Below are 17,506 nucleotides of genomic sequence, written 5' to 3'. Positions count from 1 at the left end.
TTAGGGGGTCAGTTTGGGGCAAGGATTCCCCAGCAGCTGAGGGCCTCTTCCTGTCACTGGGGCTGGTGGTCCAGGGGGCTCTTACTCCTTGGTGGCCATGTGGACCATAAGGTCCACCACCCTGTTGCTGTAGCCAAATTCATTGTCATACCAGGAAATGAGCTTGACAAAGTGGTCATTGAGGGCAATGCCAGCCTCAGCATCAAAGGTGGAGGAGTGGGTGTCACTGTTACAGTCGTAGGAGACAACGTGGTCCTCAGTATAGCCCAGGATACCCTTGTGAGGGCCCTCTGATGCTTGTTTTACTACTTTCTTCATGTCATCATATTTGGCAGCTTTCTCCGGTGACAGGTCAGATCCACAACTGGCACATTGGGGGCGGGGACATGGAAGGCCAGGCCAGTGAGCTTCCCATTCAGCTCAGGGATGACCTTGCCCACAGCCTTGACAGCACCAGTAGAAGCAGGGTTTTCTGGGCAGCCCCTCGGCCATCACACTACAACTTCTCAGAGGGGCCATCCATGGTCTTCTGGGTGGCAGTGATGGCATGGACTGTGGTCATAAGCTCCTCCATGATACCAAAGTCATCATGAATGACCTTGGACAGGGCGGCCAAGCAGCTGGTGGTACAGGGCGCATTGCTGACAATCTTCTTGGAGTTGTCATACTTGTCATGGTTCACACCCATCACAAACATGGGGGCAGCAGCAGAAGGGGCAAAGATGATGACCCTCTTAGCTCTACCCTTCAAGTGAGCCCCAGCCTTCTCCATGGTAGTGAAGACACCAGTGGACTTCACAACATATTCAGCACCAGCATCACCCTATTTGATGTTGGTGGGATCTTGCTCCTGGAAGATGGTGATGGATTTTCCATTGACAAGCTTCCCGTTCTCAGCCTTGACTGTGCCTTTGAACTTGCCATGATTAGAACCATACCGGAACATGTAGACCATGTAGTTGAGGTCAATGAAGGGATAACTGATGGCAACAATATCCCCTTTGCCAGAATAAAAAACAGCCCTGGTGACCAGGCACCCAATACGACCAAATCTGCTAACTCTGCCCTTCACCATCGTGTCTCAGGGTTGAGGCTGGCACTGTGCAGAAAGATGCAGTTGTCTGTTGAACAGGAGGAGCAGATAACCAACTGCTTTTCTCTTACTGCTTTTAGATTCTCTTTGTCTTTAACCTTTGGCATTTTAATTATGATGTGTCTTGCTGCGGAACTCTATGTCCTTCACTAGATTAGGGAAATTTCCATCATTATTTTTTCACATAGATTTTCAATTCATTGATTTCTCTCTTCTTCCTGCACCCCCATGAGGCAAATGTTGGTACACTTGATGTCGATGCCCAACCCACTAAGCCATACCAGTCAGGGCTATTTACATATAAATTTTAAAATAGACTTGCTAATTTCTACAAAGAAAAAGCCTGCTGGGATTTGGTTGAGATCACATTGAATCTATATATCAATTTAGGGAGAATTGACATTGTAGTAATATTGAGTTTTCTAGTTTGTGTTCATAGTCTGTCCATTTATTTAGGTCTTACTTTAATTTCTCTCAAAATGTTTTGTCATTTTTAGTGTAAAGATCTTACACATATTTTTAAATTTAACCAAAAATGTTTTATGTCTTTTAATGTTATTGTAAATTTATTTTCCAATAATCCATTACTAGTATATATAAATACAATTTATTTCTATATATTGATTTTATATCCTGCAGCCTTGCTAAATTTTTTGGGGGGGGTAGATAATTAGGATCCGATATGTACACAATCATCATGTCTTCAAATAAAGTTTTCCTTCTTTCTTTTAAATCTTACTTATTGCATTGACTAAGATCTCCAGTATAATATTGAATAGAAGTGATGAAAGTAGATACCCTCGTCATATTCTGATCTTACAGAGAAAACATTCTGTTGTTTACTATTAAATATGTTAGCTACAGGCTTTCTTATGGATGCCCTTTATCAGGTTGAAATTTTTTTTCTATTTCTAGTTTCCTGAGAGGGTTTGTTTGTTTGTTTTTTAAATCACAAATGGGTGTTAAATTTTGTCAAATGCTTTTTCTACCTCTGTTGAGATAATCATATTGTTTTTCTTTTCTATTCTATTTATATGGTGAATTACGTTGCTAATATTTTGTTAAAGAGCTTTGCAACTGTATTTATTTGTGGTTTCTTTTTAAAAAAATTTTTAATCCTCACTGGAGGATATGTTTATTGATTTGAGAGAGAGAGAGAGAGAGAGAGAGAGAAAGATCGATGTGAGAGGGAAACATGATTGATTGCCTCCCGTACATACCCCAACCAGGGATCCAAATGGCTTCCTAGGCATGTGCCCTGACTAGGGATCAAATCCACAACCTTTTGGTGCATGGGACAATGCTCCAACCAGCTGAGCCACCCAGCCAGGCTGTTTGTAGTTTCTCAATTGTAATCACTTTGTCTGGGTAATGCCAATCCATAAAATTAATTGGAAAGCGTTTCTTTCCTCTAATTTCTGAGTTTTTGTAGATTGTGTATTCTTTCTTTTTTTAAAAAATATTTTCTCTAGTTTTATTGAAATATAATTGACATACATTCTTGTACAAATTTCAGATGTACAGCATAAAGGTTTGGCTCTTAGGGTGTGGGGAAGTAGAAGAGGGTAAAGGGGAAATAAATGGTGAAGGAAGGAGACTTGACTTGGGGTGTTGAATATGTAACAGTGGACAATTTAACAGGTGGGAAATTGAAATTCAGCCCACCATTCTCTTGACATTGTTTCTGTAAGTGCTAACACTAAATAATATGTAGCTTGTAGATGAATAGCATGTTTGTATAAGAATCCTGAGAACTAACTTCAGAAGATACAGACTCCAAGTAAAAATCAAGCCCTGACTGCTGTGGCTCAGTGGATTGAGTGTCGGCCTGAGAACCAAGTGTCGCTGGTTTGATTCCCAGTCAGGGCACATGATTAGGTTGCACACCAGGTCCCCAGTTGGGGGCGCGTGAGAGGCAACCACACATTGATGTTTCTCTCCCTCTCTTTCTCCTTTCCTCTCTCTCTCAAAACAGATAAAAAATAAAAAATGAAATAAAGTCACCTTGTTAAAAAAAAAAAAAAGAAGATACAGACTCCAACCTTTAGGCATCCCAGCTCCAGGAGATTTGCTGACCTTCAACCGCGAAGCCAGGATGACATGGAGCCAGGATGACTAAACCAGGATGATGCACACTGGACCGTCACTTGTCTTATCACAATGGAGTGTGCTAATCTGCACATAGAGAACTTTTCAACCCCTTCCTCGATCTCTTTTTTCTGTTCCCCTCTCCCTCCTTATAAAAACCTCAGCCTCCACTGATAGATGGAGGTGGGCTTTGAGGTGTGAGTCCCCCATCTTCCCGGGAGATGGGCTTTGTGATATGGGTCCCTCATCTTATAGGTGGCCAGCATCTGAAAATAAACCACTTTCTCTTATATCAGCACCTGTCTCTTGAGTGCTGGCTTTTGTAGTGGCAGGCAGCTGGGCCTGTGTTTCGGTTACAAACACACAATACAATAATATATGATCATGTGTTATAGAATTGCACTCCTGAAATCTATATAATTTTATTAACTAATGTCACCCACTACATTTTTTAAAACTAAAATTAAAAAATGGTTTGTTTATTTTAAAGAGTGGGTTTTAGCGCTGCCTGGTGTGACTCAGTGCACTGAGTGCTGGCCTGTGAACCAAAGTTTCACTGATTCGGTTCCCAGTCAGGGCACATGCCTGGGCTTCAGGCCAGGTCCCTGGTTGGGGGTGTGCAAGAGGCAACCACACACTGATGTTTCTCTCCCTCTCTTTCTGCCCCCTTACTCTCTAAAAATAAATAAAGTCTTTTTTAAAATGAAGAGCAGGTTTTAGGCAGTGCTCATAAATAACATTAGGTACAGGCTACCATGCAACATTTTAGAATACCTTGAAAACTCAGGAAATGAATTTAGACTTTATTAATATAAAAAAACAAAAAAGGTTTGACTTACATATGTTGTGAAATGATTACCACAATAAGTTTAGTTGACATCCATCATTTCATATACATACAATAAAAAGAAATGGAAGAAAATGCTTTTTCTTCTTATAATGAGAATTGTTAGGATTCACTCTCTTAACAACTTTCACATACCAGTGGTAACTATAGTCATCATATTGTACATTACATCCCTAGTACTTAATTTATCTTTAAAAAAAAATTTACATGCTTTTTCAATTATAGTTTACATTCAATATTATTTTGTATTACTTTCAAGTGTACAGCATCGTGGTTAAACAGTACTTATTTATCTTATAACAGGTAGTTTGTACCAACTTTTTCTAATCCCTCCACCCTACCCGACCCCAGCCCAGTCCCCACCTCTAATAACAAGTCTGTTTCCTTTTTCTGTATTTCTTGAATATTTGTTAGCATTCACTAATGAAACCATCTGGGCCTGGAGGTTCTTTGTAAGAAGACTTTTAATTACAAAGTCAGTGTTTTATAACATGAAAGGCAATTCAGGTTTTTTGTTTCCTTTTGTGTCTGTTTTAATATTTGTATCTTTTAAAATGCTTTTTCCATTTCATTGAAATTTTCCATTTATTGCCATAAAGTTGTTTATAATATCCCCTTGCATCTTTTTAATATCTGTAGACTATGTAGAGATACCTTTTCTTTTATCCTAATTATGGATCATTTGTATCTTTGCTTCTTTTTTAAAATTATCAATCTAGCTAGAGATTTATATATTGCATTGTGGTTTTTTTTTAAAGGACCAATTTTTGTTTTCTGATTTTCTGCTCTTGTTGGTTTCTTTTCTATTTTCTTGTTTCTCTCTTGTTTTCATTATTTTTCTTTTTTCTACTTATTTTGGATGTAATATGCTCTTCTTGTGTTTTTTTTTTTTTTTTTGTACTTCCTAAGTTGAAAGCTTAAATCAATGATTTTAGCCCTTTCTTTTCTTATAACATAAGCATTTAAACATATATCCCCTGTAAGCACAACTTTAGCTGCAGCCCACAAATCTTTATATGTTGTGCTGTAATCATCATTCAGTTAAAAATAATTTCTAGTTTCCCTTATGCTTTTCATTGATTTGTAAGTTATTAAACAGTGTGTTGTTTAATTTTCAAATACTTAAGGATCTTCCAGATATCTTCGTGTTACTGATTTTTAATTTAATTTCAGTGGGGTCAGGGAAAAACTCTGGGTGATTTTAATCCTACGTTTATTAAGACTTGCTTTATGACCCAGCATATGGTTTATCTTGGCGAATGTTTCATCTGGACTTTAAAAGAATAAGTATTTTGTCAGGTAGAGTGTTGACTTAGTTGGTAGTATTGTTCAGGTCCTATATATTTCTTATGATTTTGTGTCTATTTATTTTTAAAAACATTTAAAAAAATTACTGTTGATGTCAACATTATTTTAGTTTTGGGAGTACAGCATACTAGTTAGACATTTATATAACTTATGAAGTGATTCTTCCCAGTAAGACTAGTACCCACATGGCCCCATATATAGTTATTACAATATTATTGACTATATTCCCTATGTTGTATTTTACATCCCATGACTATTTTGTAACTGCCAATTTGTACTTCTTAATCCCTTCACTTTTTTCACCCAGCCCCTCAATCCTCCTCCCATCTCTTCTGTCAACTATCAACAGGAGAGTGTTGAAATATGCAGCTCTAATTGTGGATATTATGGACAAATGTATTGTGAACAAGTCTATCTTTTCATTCAGTTTTGTCAGTTTTTGTCTCATGTATTTTGAAGCTTTTATTAGATGTATACACATTTCATTTTCAACATTATATTATGAAAATGTTCAAACATATGGAAAAATCAAAAGAATTTTACAGTGAACACGGTATGCCTACCACTTATACCATTAACATTTTACTGTACTTGCTTTATTACATACCTATTCGCCTATTTCCTATTTTGACAAATTTCCAAGTCAATTGCAGATTTCAGTACACATTCTTCTCCAGCTACTTCAGTATGTATATCATTAGCTAAAGATCATGCTTTTCAGAGTTTTTCCTTTTGCAGTAAAATAGTAAACAGAAAAAAATTTAAGCGTAGAGTTAAATGAGTTTAGTAAATGCATATATCTATGACCCAGACCCTTATCAAGACAAATGGGATTTTCATTTTCAAAAAGTTTTAATTTTCCCTTTCCACTTAATCCCTAATACCTTCAGATGCAATCCTGATTCTGATTTTTTTAATTGATTTTTTAGAGAGAGAAATGAAGAAAGAGAGAGAGAAATATAGATTTGTTGTTTGACTTATTTATGTATTCATTGGTTGCTCCTTGTATATGTCCTGACCTGGGATGGAACCCACAACTTTGGCATATTGGGCGAATGCTCTAGCCAAACTGAGCTATCTGGCCAAAGCCCTGATTTTTTTTTTTTCCACCGTAAATTAGTTCCCCTATTCTGACACTCAAGGCCAGCTCCATGGGCGTGTAACTGGTATAGTCACATAAGACCAAATGCTTAGAAGGGGCTCACACTTGGTATAATGGTATGCTATAATAATTTTGAAATATTTTAACAAGGGGCCTGCCTTTTCATTTTGTACTAGGCCCTAGGAATTACATAGTTGGTCTATTAGAAGTTGCATATAAATAGAATCAAACCATATGTAACATTTTTTCTGTAAACCTTCTTTTATTCAGCATGTTCTTAATGTTTAATAATGTTTTTGAGATTCATCATGTTAGCATGTGCTGATAATTTGTTCTTTTTTATTGCTAAACAGTTCTTAAATACATTAATATGCTATAGTTTGTCTATTCTCCTACTGATGGATACCTGGGATATTTCCAGGTTTTGGCTATTATAAACAAAGTTGCTATTTACATTCTTGTACAAGTCTTTTTCGGTCCTGGCTGGTTTAGCTCAGTGGATTGAGCGTCGGCCTGCGAGCTAAGTGTCGCTGGTTCGATCTTCCAGTCAGGGTACATCAGAGAAGGAAAACTCTGACTCCAAAAAAACCTCCGCTGCCTTGCGGCATACCTCTTCAGGGGAAAGGCTAAGGGAGTAAACCCTGACAGAAAATCCAGAGCCGGAGTCCCTAAGGCGGTTTGATGTTGTAGTCAACACCGGCAACTCCTGCGGCGCACCTGAAGCCAAGCTGTATTGACTCCGTCTTTCCCTTGGACCCTTCAGCTGCGAAGAGAGGGGGGGTCTGCTGCATGGGCAACAGCAGACCCTCCATATCACCCTGCCCAGGCTCTGTAGCTTCAGCGTCATCGCAAGATGTCGATTCAACACGGGAGGAGACAGATACGATGTCACTCCCGAGTCGGACTGCACAGCCATTCTCGGCGGTGCAGATAGACTCTTAAGAAGCTACACCATCGTCTCTCGAGACGGACGGCTGCCGACGACAAGTCTTTTTGTGGACACAAGAGTGCCTTAGACTAAGTGTCTCAACATGGGGCACTATTGGAATTTTAAATAGAATAGTCTTCAAAATATTTCAAGGAAATTAACTCTATCCACTGAATTCCCTCAGTCACTTGAAAAATTCCAAAAATCTTTCATACACTTCCAGCCCTCTGGGGAAGGCAGTACCACTTCTGATTAAGGCTTACTGCCTTAAATAATAGCATACTGTACCTTGATTTCAGCAATCTATTTGACCTAATATAATACTGCTATAGATAAGATAGAAAAATATGTACTGTACACAAAGCATGCTAGAAAAACAGAAAGGTGGTCAATGGGACTAGAATTTGGTGATTGAAAGGGGAAGGGTGTAGCCCTGACTCGGTAGATCAGTTGGGCAGAACATTGCCCCAATAAGCCAAGGCTGCAGGCCGGATCTCCAGTCGGGGCATGTACAAGAAGCAACCAATGAATGCATCAATGAATGGAACAACAAACTGATGTTTTTCTATCACTCTCTTTCCTCTCTCTAAAAATCAATCAATAATTTTTTTTTACAAAGGGAAGGGCTTGAGGACTTCAAGGAGCTGTATATTTAGAAGGAGAAAAGTAAATAAATAGTTTGGAAATGGTAAGTAGAACATTTACTACACTCCCTGGCCCTGAGGTGTATAATGTATGAGGGGGAAAGTAAAACCTGTTTCTCCCTGAGAGGACGTCTCAGAAGATGTGGTAATGAGGAGCAGCCAAGTTCATTTATGTCCAGGAGGTGGAGGGAATCTTCAGAGAAGAGGAAGGAGCTACCAGGACCTTTGATGGTGACAGATATGGAGTTGCAAAGGGAACAGTGAAAGAGTTTGGGGAGGGTAAAAAGGGGGTGCTTCAGAGGAGATAAGGAACTCAGGGGTACTGGGATGAGTACCCAATGTTGATGTCAAGTGATGCAAAAGGCTTGTTCTGGCAATTACTGAGATGAACAGGAAGATGAGGCACATAAGGATTAGCCTGACAGGCTCTTGGAGAGAGATGGAAAATAGCCTGAGCTGTGTGGATTTTAAATAGTTAGTAGGACGGTCAAGGAGCTCCAGGATGAACACCCTCCCCAGCAGAATGTAGTGATAGTAGCAGACTTTGCAGAAAGGGATGAAAGTGCTCTCTCTGGGAGGATATGGTAAAGTAGGGGCTTCTGGTGACTAATGATAGCTTAAGGACTACCTGAATGGTTGAGTCATGATCATTAATAAGCATTTATTGGGCATCTACTTGTGTATGACTTAACCATTCAACACTCTAAAAAGAATATTGTTCTTTGAGCCAGCAAAAGAGAGGAACCCATTGGTTCCAGAGATCGTGTTCTGGCTTGGACAAAAGGAAATAGAATGTGGCAAACAGATGAACCTTAACCTTTGCCTTATCAAGCTCAGAGAGGGGTGAGGTCTTTATGGTGGGTCATTTACAGTGTATGCAACAGCTCTGGTGGAACCTGAGCGCTTTCTTCAGTGTTTTTGTTTAATGACAGCTCTGAAGCAACCAGTTAACACTACAGAACTGTGAGGAAGTTCCCTCTCCTGGTCACTGGACAGAGTCCAGCAGGGCTGTGTCTGTGGGTTCTTATGTCCCGGGTTGGGAGCTATTGCATTGGTGGCTTGTAAGGTGTGATAAGGAAACAACAAAGGTAAACTACACACTTACATTGATTTTCTTTCTGGAATTATCTGTATGTCTCAATAGGAATGCCTGAGATGTCTTTAGAAAATCAGAGTGTATGAGAGAATAAACTAAATGTCACAAACTTAATGTCATTGATACTTAGTCAGGATGAGTGAGTTACCAAGTGTCATAGTCCAGCTGAACCATGTACAACACACAGTAATGTTTACAATATTGACTCAGAATGTACCCAACTTGATAATGTTCCTCAGTCTGGGTTGTCCCCTGTCCTAGAGCTAAGGATCAGCAGGCACTGAGGATTGAATGAATAAGATAGAGAGTGATTACTGTGAATTGGTAGAAGGAACTGAAAGAAGAAGGAAATAAAAACTGTGGATTGAGGAGGGGGTAGGGAGGATATGTCACATCTTTGTTGGTTCCCTGTTTGTAAAAAAAAAGAAGGGGAACTTCCAGGAATCTGTAGGGAAGTCTTGTGAACTGTTAAAGTAAGGACCGCATTTCCATTTCTTTGCAGGATTTATTAGGTGAACTAGCAGCAGGTTGTAATAGCGGAGGTAAAGGTGTTGATGATGATGATATAAAGTCCTATATAAAGCAAATCTACTGTTAGCATTTCCCTCCATTACCTGCAGCTGACAGAATTTGCTGGAATACAGCTAGCAGCTCATGGGTGGTCAGTTGAGTCATTTACGCAATTGGAGCACTGTTAGGGACCAAGTTTCTATCTTTAATTTTGTCAAAAAGACAGCCCAGAAAAAGTAGCGTGTGGGTCTAAATGCTACAGATAGCTCAAAGAATATCTCATATTGGTGAAAAGTTGGTGAGCCATCTTTACATGAAGACACACTTTACTTCTATCCTTAGGTACAAAAGGCTTTGTAGGAAAAAGCAGAGGTTCTGTTGAATGGAGATTCCTAAGCAGTGGAATTATGCAAATATAGATGAGGACACAGGCATAGCTTGGCTTGTCACTCAACATGGCTCACTCCTGTAAAAACAGTTTGTCCATAAATTTATTTATTTTTTTTTTATTTTTAATTACAGTTGACATTCAATATCATTTTATATTTGTTTCAGGTGTACGGCATAGTGGTTAGACAATCATATAATTTACAAAGTGATTCCCCCAATGTTTCAAGTACCTACTTGGCACCATATGTAATTGTTACAGATTGGGGGTCTCCAAAAAATCCCCAGAGCCTGCAGGTTGGGGGATGGGGAAAAGGGAACAGGTTTTTCGATGCCTTTGCATGACTATGGCTAGTAGCTAGTTTCTCAGTTATGCAAATTGCTTTGGTTCTTCCAAGGCCCCAAGAAGATGGGAGGGGTTTTGACCATGGAATGGTGCAGAAAGAGCACACAGAGCCTGCATAAGGTTCTGTGAATGGTCAGACCTTGTTACCATGCCCACTGCATCACAGGACGCAGTCAGGGATTTAAAAATAGGCAGCAGACATTTTAACAAGAGAACACCATGTGGCTTTGAAAGGAAAGGGAGAACTCCATGTGGTTTACAAGGAGGCTGGAAACTCCACATGGTTCGGCATTAAGAGCTGGAGGGTACCGTAACACAGGCAAAACCTCACCGATCAGGCTCAAATGATTGGGAGCTGCTGGTAAAATTGAACTGTGTCTGGGAAGTAGGAAGACTGTATCTCTGACTTTTCTAAAACTAGCCTGGTTTGGTAGGGGGAGGCAGAACTATGTGTTTGTGGGTGTTTTAAAGAAAATAAGATTTAATGGCAGAAATCCACAAATAATCTAAATCTACACAACCATTAAATAAACAATTCTTTTTCTTTTCACCAAACTCTGATATTGAGAGTTATGCTTCTGGTAGAGGGCAATCAGGCCCCTAATAACTGAATAGCCCTTAAGTTCTGTTTCAATTGGGGCAGCCCGTGGGTTCTGTTACATAATTATTATAATATTATTGACCATATTACCCAATTGTACCTTACATTTATTTGATGCAGGTTGGGCATAACATGGGAGCAAAACATGAAATTTGGCCAATGAATAAGCGTTAAGGGGATCCAAAGTTAGCTAAAGAGAATGGTATTTCAGGATTAATTGGTGGGGAGAGGAGATAAAATAATTCCGTTTTAATCAATGATCAAACTTTGAGTCTCCACACTAGTCCTGTGGGGATTCAGATTCAACAAGAAAGGATTCTTAGGGTTCTCAGTCCCCATATAGTCCCTCAAGGAGTTTCTAGCTTCAGTAGTGCAACAGATACCCACACAGATAACTCCAGTCCATAGAATCAATAGAATCAGGATTGGTCTGGCTACCGTCCAGTTCTAGATCATTATAAATATTAATGAAACAGACTGCTTTCTTTTTGCAGCTTAATTTTTAGATTCTTCTTACTCTTGAGGGGTCTCAGAGTCTGAAATCTTCTTTAGTTAGTTAATTCAGCTGATCATTTAGAAGGGAAGAAAAGGGGAAAATGAGCACTTGGTAAGCACTCACAATGTGCTTTCTTCACATTATCTTATTTAATCTTCACAGAGGCTGTATTACTTATTTCCATTTACAAATGAGAGAACTGGTTAATCAGTTAGGCAATGCCCATGATCCCCTTGGTGAATGGAGGTACTGAGGATTGCCCCTAGGTATATGCAACTCCAAAATCTAAATGCTTTCCCCACACTCTGTAGCTGCAAGGCTATCATCTCTAAAATTTATCTTAATAGTCAAAACTTAGAGAAATGTTTATTTGTGTATCAGATAAGCTCTGGCACTTAATAACTTCTCACTGATTCCCAAAGGAACTTGTAGTGAGGTGCTCACCTTTATAGGGGAGCTCTATTCTCTGAAATGTGCTGTCATACTTTCTATCCGAAAGGCTATAAAATAGTTTGTACTTTGCTTACTTCTTGTGAAAACGCCCCTAAGAAGGAAAGTAATAAAGCAGCCAAGCCCTTGTGACCAAGAGTCCTTCTCTGCCTGCTTCCTGCTGGAGACTGGTAGAGGAGAGAGAATTCTGCCTGGTGGTCATGAACATCCACTCAGTTTGGGATGCTGCTGATTTCTGATTCCTGTACATCATGCCAACAAGCAACGTATAGAAACAAATTATGGAATTATACACACAGAGGCATAGTCATAGGTATATCACATGTGGGCATAGGCATGTTAATGTACAGATCGCTCAGAATTCAGAAGTTATATTTTACTTATTTATTTTTAGAGAGAGGAGAAGGGGAGGAGAAAGAGAGGGAGAAAAACATTGATGTAAGAGAGATACATTGATCGGTTGGTTACCTCTTGTACGCTCCCTGACAGGGACTGAACCCACACCCAGGGCATGTGCCCCAACTGGGAATGGAACCAATGACCTTTTGCTTTGGGAGACGACGCCCAACCAAATGAGCCACAGCAATCAGGACCAATTCAGAAGCTATATGGGTTGTGGGTCAAGGGCCACACCATACCAAGCCATACTCCCATGATTTCAAGAGGCAATTCCAGATGAGAATTTGACATAATAAAGCCCTCTGCTTACCCCAGAAATTGTTTCTCTTTCTCCTCTTTCTCAAATGAGATTAGCAGTTATTTGTGAATATGGAACAGACTGCAAAGAGCCCTGGACTAGCTCCTAGTCACCACTCAGACAATGCTCTGAGGGTAGCGTTGGTCAGGTCGGAATTCATTCACTTGAGTACTTGGGTTACACCCAACAGCTCTGGGTTAGATTGTGAAGGCTCCATGCTACAGATCAATTCTGGTTGTACTGAGAAGCACACTAACCCAGGGAGGCATTCCCCTGCCCTGCCCCCAGGTGCCCAGCCCAGTGGACTCATGTTGCATGCTTCAACCCTCATCTGTCACAGCTGTCGTCAGGGTGCTCCACCTAATCTACTCCCCAGAGTGAGGCCCTACGTTCTCTGGCTCTTTCCGTAGGCACAACTCTAGGCTCAAGGTCTCTCCTAGGAAACTATTAAAGACAATTTGCTAGTGAGTGACACCTCCCAGACTAGATATTTACATTTTATTGCAGGCCTTCTGGGGACAATGTTTTATTCAAAAGAGCCAAATGGTGGTGGGAATCAGGCACAGAAGCATGTCATTGTGGGATGTGTTTGAGGCACTAGGGACAAATCATTCCACTGAAGCCCGGGGCTGACATGGGATTAATTTGTACCTTGTTTACTTAATACATATTTATTATACTAAGCACTTCATTTACTTAATTTAAGTTATACAATTCTGTCACTAAGCATTAATGGTGGCCAGGAAGAACTTCCAGCCCACTTGGCAGATGTCAGACACACACGTGAAGTTAAAAATTAAACAGCTCCATATTAACCCCAGACAATAATACCCGAGAACAACATTGAGCTTTTAAGACGAAAGATACATCATGGTACCCAAATCCATCATGAGACTAGGGTCTGAGGAGTCCTTAAACTAATCTCCAGGACAATATTTCAGGGGAACTTAATTGCTTTTCCTTCAGGGCTCCAAAGTTCAGTCTGGTTACTGATCTGAACACCAAAGACAGTGATTATTATTTGAACACATTCATTGCAGACCAATGAGTAAGCATTTCAGATGAGAGAGAGCACTTTGGTTAATTATTAAGAATCATTATTATTATATTTTAATTTCTCATGCAAGTCCAGTTTTAACAAATTGTAACAATTGGGACCTCAAGCTATGACATTTCAATAATTTGTGACATTGTAGGTAAACTTAATGAATGCTGTCATCAACCCTAAAGTTTACATCTGAGTCATGAAAACTGGGAGAAATATTTATTTGTGTATCAGATAACTCCGGTACTTGCTAACTTGTACATTAGGTCCTCCAATAATGTTGTTTCGTTATGACGTGGATGACATTCTGTAGATAAACAAGACAGGGAGAGTCTGCTCAAGCACCTCCTAGTCCAGGACCCAGGCAGATTAGATGACTCCAGAAGAAGATAAGTGGTATGGTCAAGGTGTGGGAGGGCACAGAGAAGGCTTTGCAGAGGAGAGGCTGCTCAAATTGTCCTGAAGATAAGCAGGAATTTGTCAGGCCAATGGGGCGGAGGGGTGGGGAGGGGTGCATTTGGAGCAGAAAGAACAGATTATACAAAGGTCTATAGATGGGGAGCTCTTTCCAGCCAGCATCAAGCCATAGGCATCTATTGGGACGATTGGTACAAGCACTGCAAGACCCAGGATAAGGAAAAGCCCTGCCACAACAAGCAAAAATCATGAGCTGGAACATCCTACTGCCAACACTAAGACCGGCCCCTGCGGCACACACACAGCCTCCGTGGCACACACAGCCCCCTGTGCAGGGAGGCAACAAGGACTGTGACTTGAGGCCAGATTTGGGCAACTTCTCCTGGGCTTCAGGGTGTTGTTCATGCACAGCAAGGATTGCTGATGTTGTCTACAATGCATCCAACGATGAAACAAACTGGTCCATACCAAGACCTTAGTACTGAACTGCATCGTACTTGTTGGTGGCACACCGTACCAACAGTGGTACGGGTCCCACTGCCCCTGGCCGTGAAAAGGGGGCCAAGCTGACTCCTGAGGAGGAAGAGATTTTAAACAAAAAACAATTTTTTAAAATTCAAATGAAATACCATGAAAGGAGAACAAATGCCACAATCAGCTGTCTTCTAGAGGAGCAGTTCCAGCAGGCAAGCTTCTCATGTGCATCGCTCCAAGACAAGGCCAGTATGGCCGAGCAAATGGCCAGGTGCTAGAGGGCAAGGAGCTGGAGCACTATCTGGGTAAAATCAAGGCCTGGAAAGGCAAATAAATCATCTTCCCTCCTCTCTTAGCTCATGTAATAAAGGTGTTTATTGTTCTAAAAAAAATGAGGAAACTGTGTGACAAGTTTGGGAAGATAAGTGTAGTTGAATATAGTGAGATTACAGGGTATGTGCAGGGAGATGATGGGAGAGGAGGCCGAAGGTAAAGGGCAGATGATAACGGCATTTGGATTTTATCCAAGTGGTGACTAATCCAGAGAGTGATGTGGTCAGGTGTGTGGAAAATTTCCTTTGGTTGTGATACCGAGGACTGATTGGAGAGGCAGAGGACTGAGACAGTGGGTCATATGAAAAAAGAGAGCAAATAAGAGCTTGATGCTAATGGGGAGGAGGTTCTGGAGAAGAGGACACAGACCTATCAGATGCTTGAGAGATAGAGTCAACAAGATGTAGGAGATAAGAAAAGAGAGCCATTTAGGAGGACTCTAGTTTTCTGGGTGTGGTGGCAGGGTGAAAATGGTCATACCATTTACAGAGACAAGGAGTGAAGGGGAGGAAGCAGGCTGCGTGGTGGATTCTAAGGAGAGAATGAGTTCGTACTTGAGTCTGAGGTGCTTGGGTACAGACATTTTAGTATGTGGTTAGAAACACGTGTCTCAAGTTAAGAAGAAAGTTTTCAGGTGGATATATGGAGAGATATTAGAGTCATCAGTATCTACAGTCATAATTGAAACTAAGTATGTATGAATCAATCATCCAGGAAGAGAAGGAAAGAAAGCTGAGACTGGATCTCTGGGAACACCAGAGGGACAGATAAATTCACTAGATTCTTTACAGGATATTGAAAAGAAACAATTTGGAACAGTTCAAAGAAACTAGCAGAGTTCAAGCTAAGGCAAGAACTAAAATTGTCCATCATGGTGGGCCACCAGGCGGTTATAGTGATTTTAGCAAGAAAGTTTCAGTGGCGTGTTGAGGGGCAGAATATAGAGTAGGGGGAAATAAATCGGAGATGAAGAGATAGAGGCAATGAATACAGCCTTTCCCTGACCTTGAAGTAAGAACTACAGGAAGATACACCTCAAGTCTACAAGCATTTATCTGAGAACCTACTATGTATCAAGCGTTTGATTAAGGGAGTGAGGGAGGGAGAGAACTGATGGAGACATAGAAGTCATAGTCACTGTCACTGAGAAGCATGCTAATGACAGAGACAATTATGATACACTCAAATGAGTGCCATAGTAGAGGTAGAAACAGGGTAATTTGAGACCACCAAGGGGGAACAGAGAAAAGGATGAAGGTGTATGGGAATGAATGGTGTGAGATGAAGATATATTTAATCAGAGCACCCAGAAACACCCGAATCCTAATTTCAACTAGCCATCCCTTCCTATATCTACATATGTACCCAGCTCATTCTTTACACAACCACCAGAGGAATCTTTCATAACACAAATCTGATTGCCCCGTCCTCATTCCAGTGGCTTCCCGTTGTCTGAAGGATGAAACCCCGATTCCTAACACCCTCAAGGCTCCGTGTGGTGTGGTCCCCGCAGCCTGAACAGCCTCATCAAGTCCTTGCCACTCTAATCCTTTCTTCTCCTCTAACACTCTTCGCTCTCCTGCCCCTCTCCAACCCTGCAGAACTTTCCCGTGCTTACCTGTCCCCCCACCATCTGAAATGTTCTGTCCACTCAGTTTTGTCTAATTAGTGACTATTCATCCTTCAAACTTCAGCATGATCACTGTTTCTCCAAAGAAACTTTTACTGACCCTCCCAGGCAGGTCAGATCTTCCTAGAGTCCCAAATAGCTCTGTCTTGCCATACTTTTTATGTATGTAATTCTGTATTTGGGGCTTATTTGAATAATGTCCATCTCTCACAACAGACTATGAGTTCTGTAAGCAAGGAGCAGGACTTTGTTGTCCATTATATCTTCAGCAAGTTATGCAATGCATTGTTTATGAGACAATAAATATGTGATACATGAATACATGATGGAATGAATGAAGGTCCTGCTAAGATGTGCATACACAGAAGTGTATGGCTAGCAAAGGAATATAATGTTGTAAATTGAGGCTTTGGCATCAAAACGCAAGTTCTAGGAGGATACAGTAAGCAAAGAAAGAAAATATGAGGAATTACTTTTGCTTGGGGTAGGGGTGACCTAAAGTCAAGAATCAAAATAGATCTGCCTTTTCTTCTTTTCCCTTAATTTTTTTTTTTTTTTGAAAATATTTTATTTTTAGAGAGAGGGGAAAGGAGGGAGAAAGAGAGGGAGAGAAACATTAATCGGCTGCCTCTTGCATGCCCCAGCACGCCCCAGTATGCCCCCAGCATGCCCCCAGCATGCCCCCAACCACAGGACCTGGTCCCCAACCCAGGCATGTGCCCTGACTGGGAATCGAACCAGTGACCTTTCTATTCTCAGGCCAGTGCTCAATCCACTGAGCCACACCAGCCAGGGCATTCCTTAACTTCTTACCTAAATCTTTGCTCTTCCCACTCCAGAGAGTAAAGGCTAGTGATTCAAGAGTGTAATAACCCAAACACCAATCATGGTGTTTGCCCCTATGCTTGGATGTTCTCAGGTCAAATCTGATACATTTTCAAGATGAGCAAAATATGAGCATAATTGGTGGTTGAGAGAAAGGAGCCAAGAAAGTAAAGACAGAAAAGAGATGGT

This window comes from Furipterus horrens, unplaced genomic scaffold (assembly GCF_987537825.1).
Source record: "Furipterus horrens unplaced genomic scaffold, mFurHor1.1.pri manual_scaffold_6, whole genome shotgun sequence".
Lineage (NCBI taxonomy): Eukaryota > Metazoa > Chordata > Mammalia > Chiroptera > Furipteridae > Furipterus > Furipterus horrens.
This window is presented reverse-complemented; position numbering follows the sequence as displayed.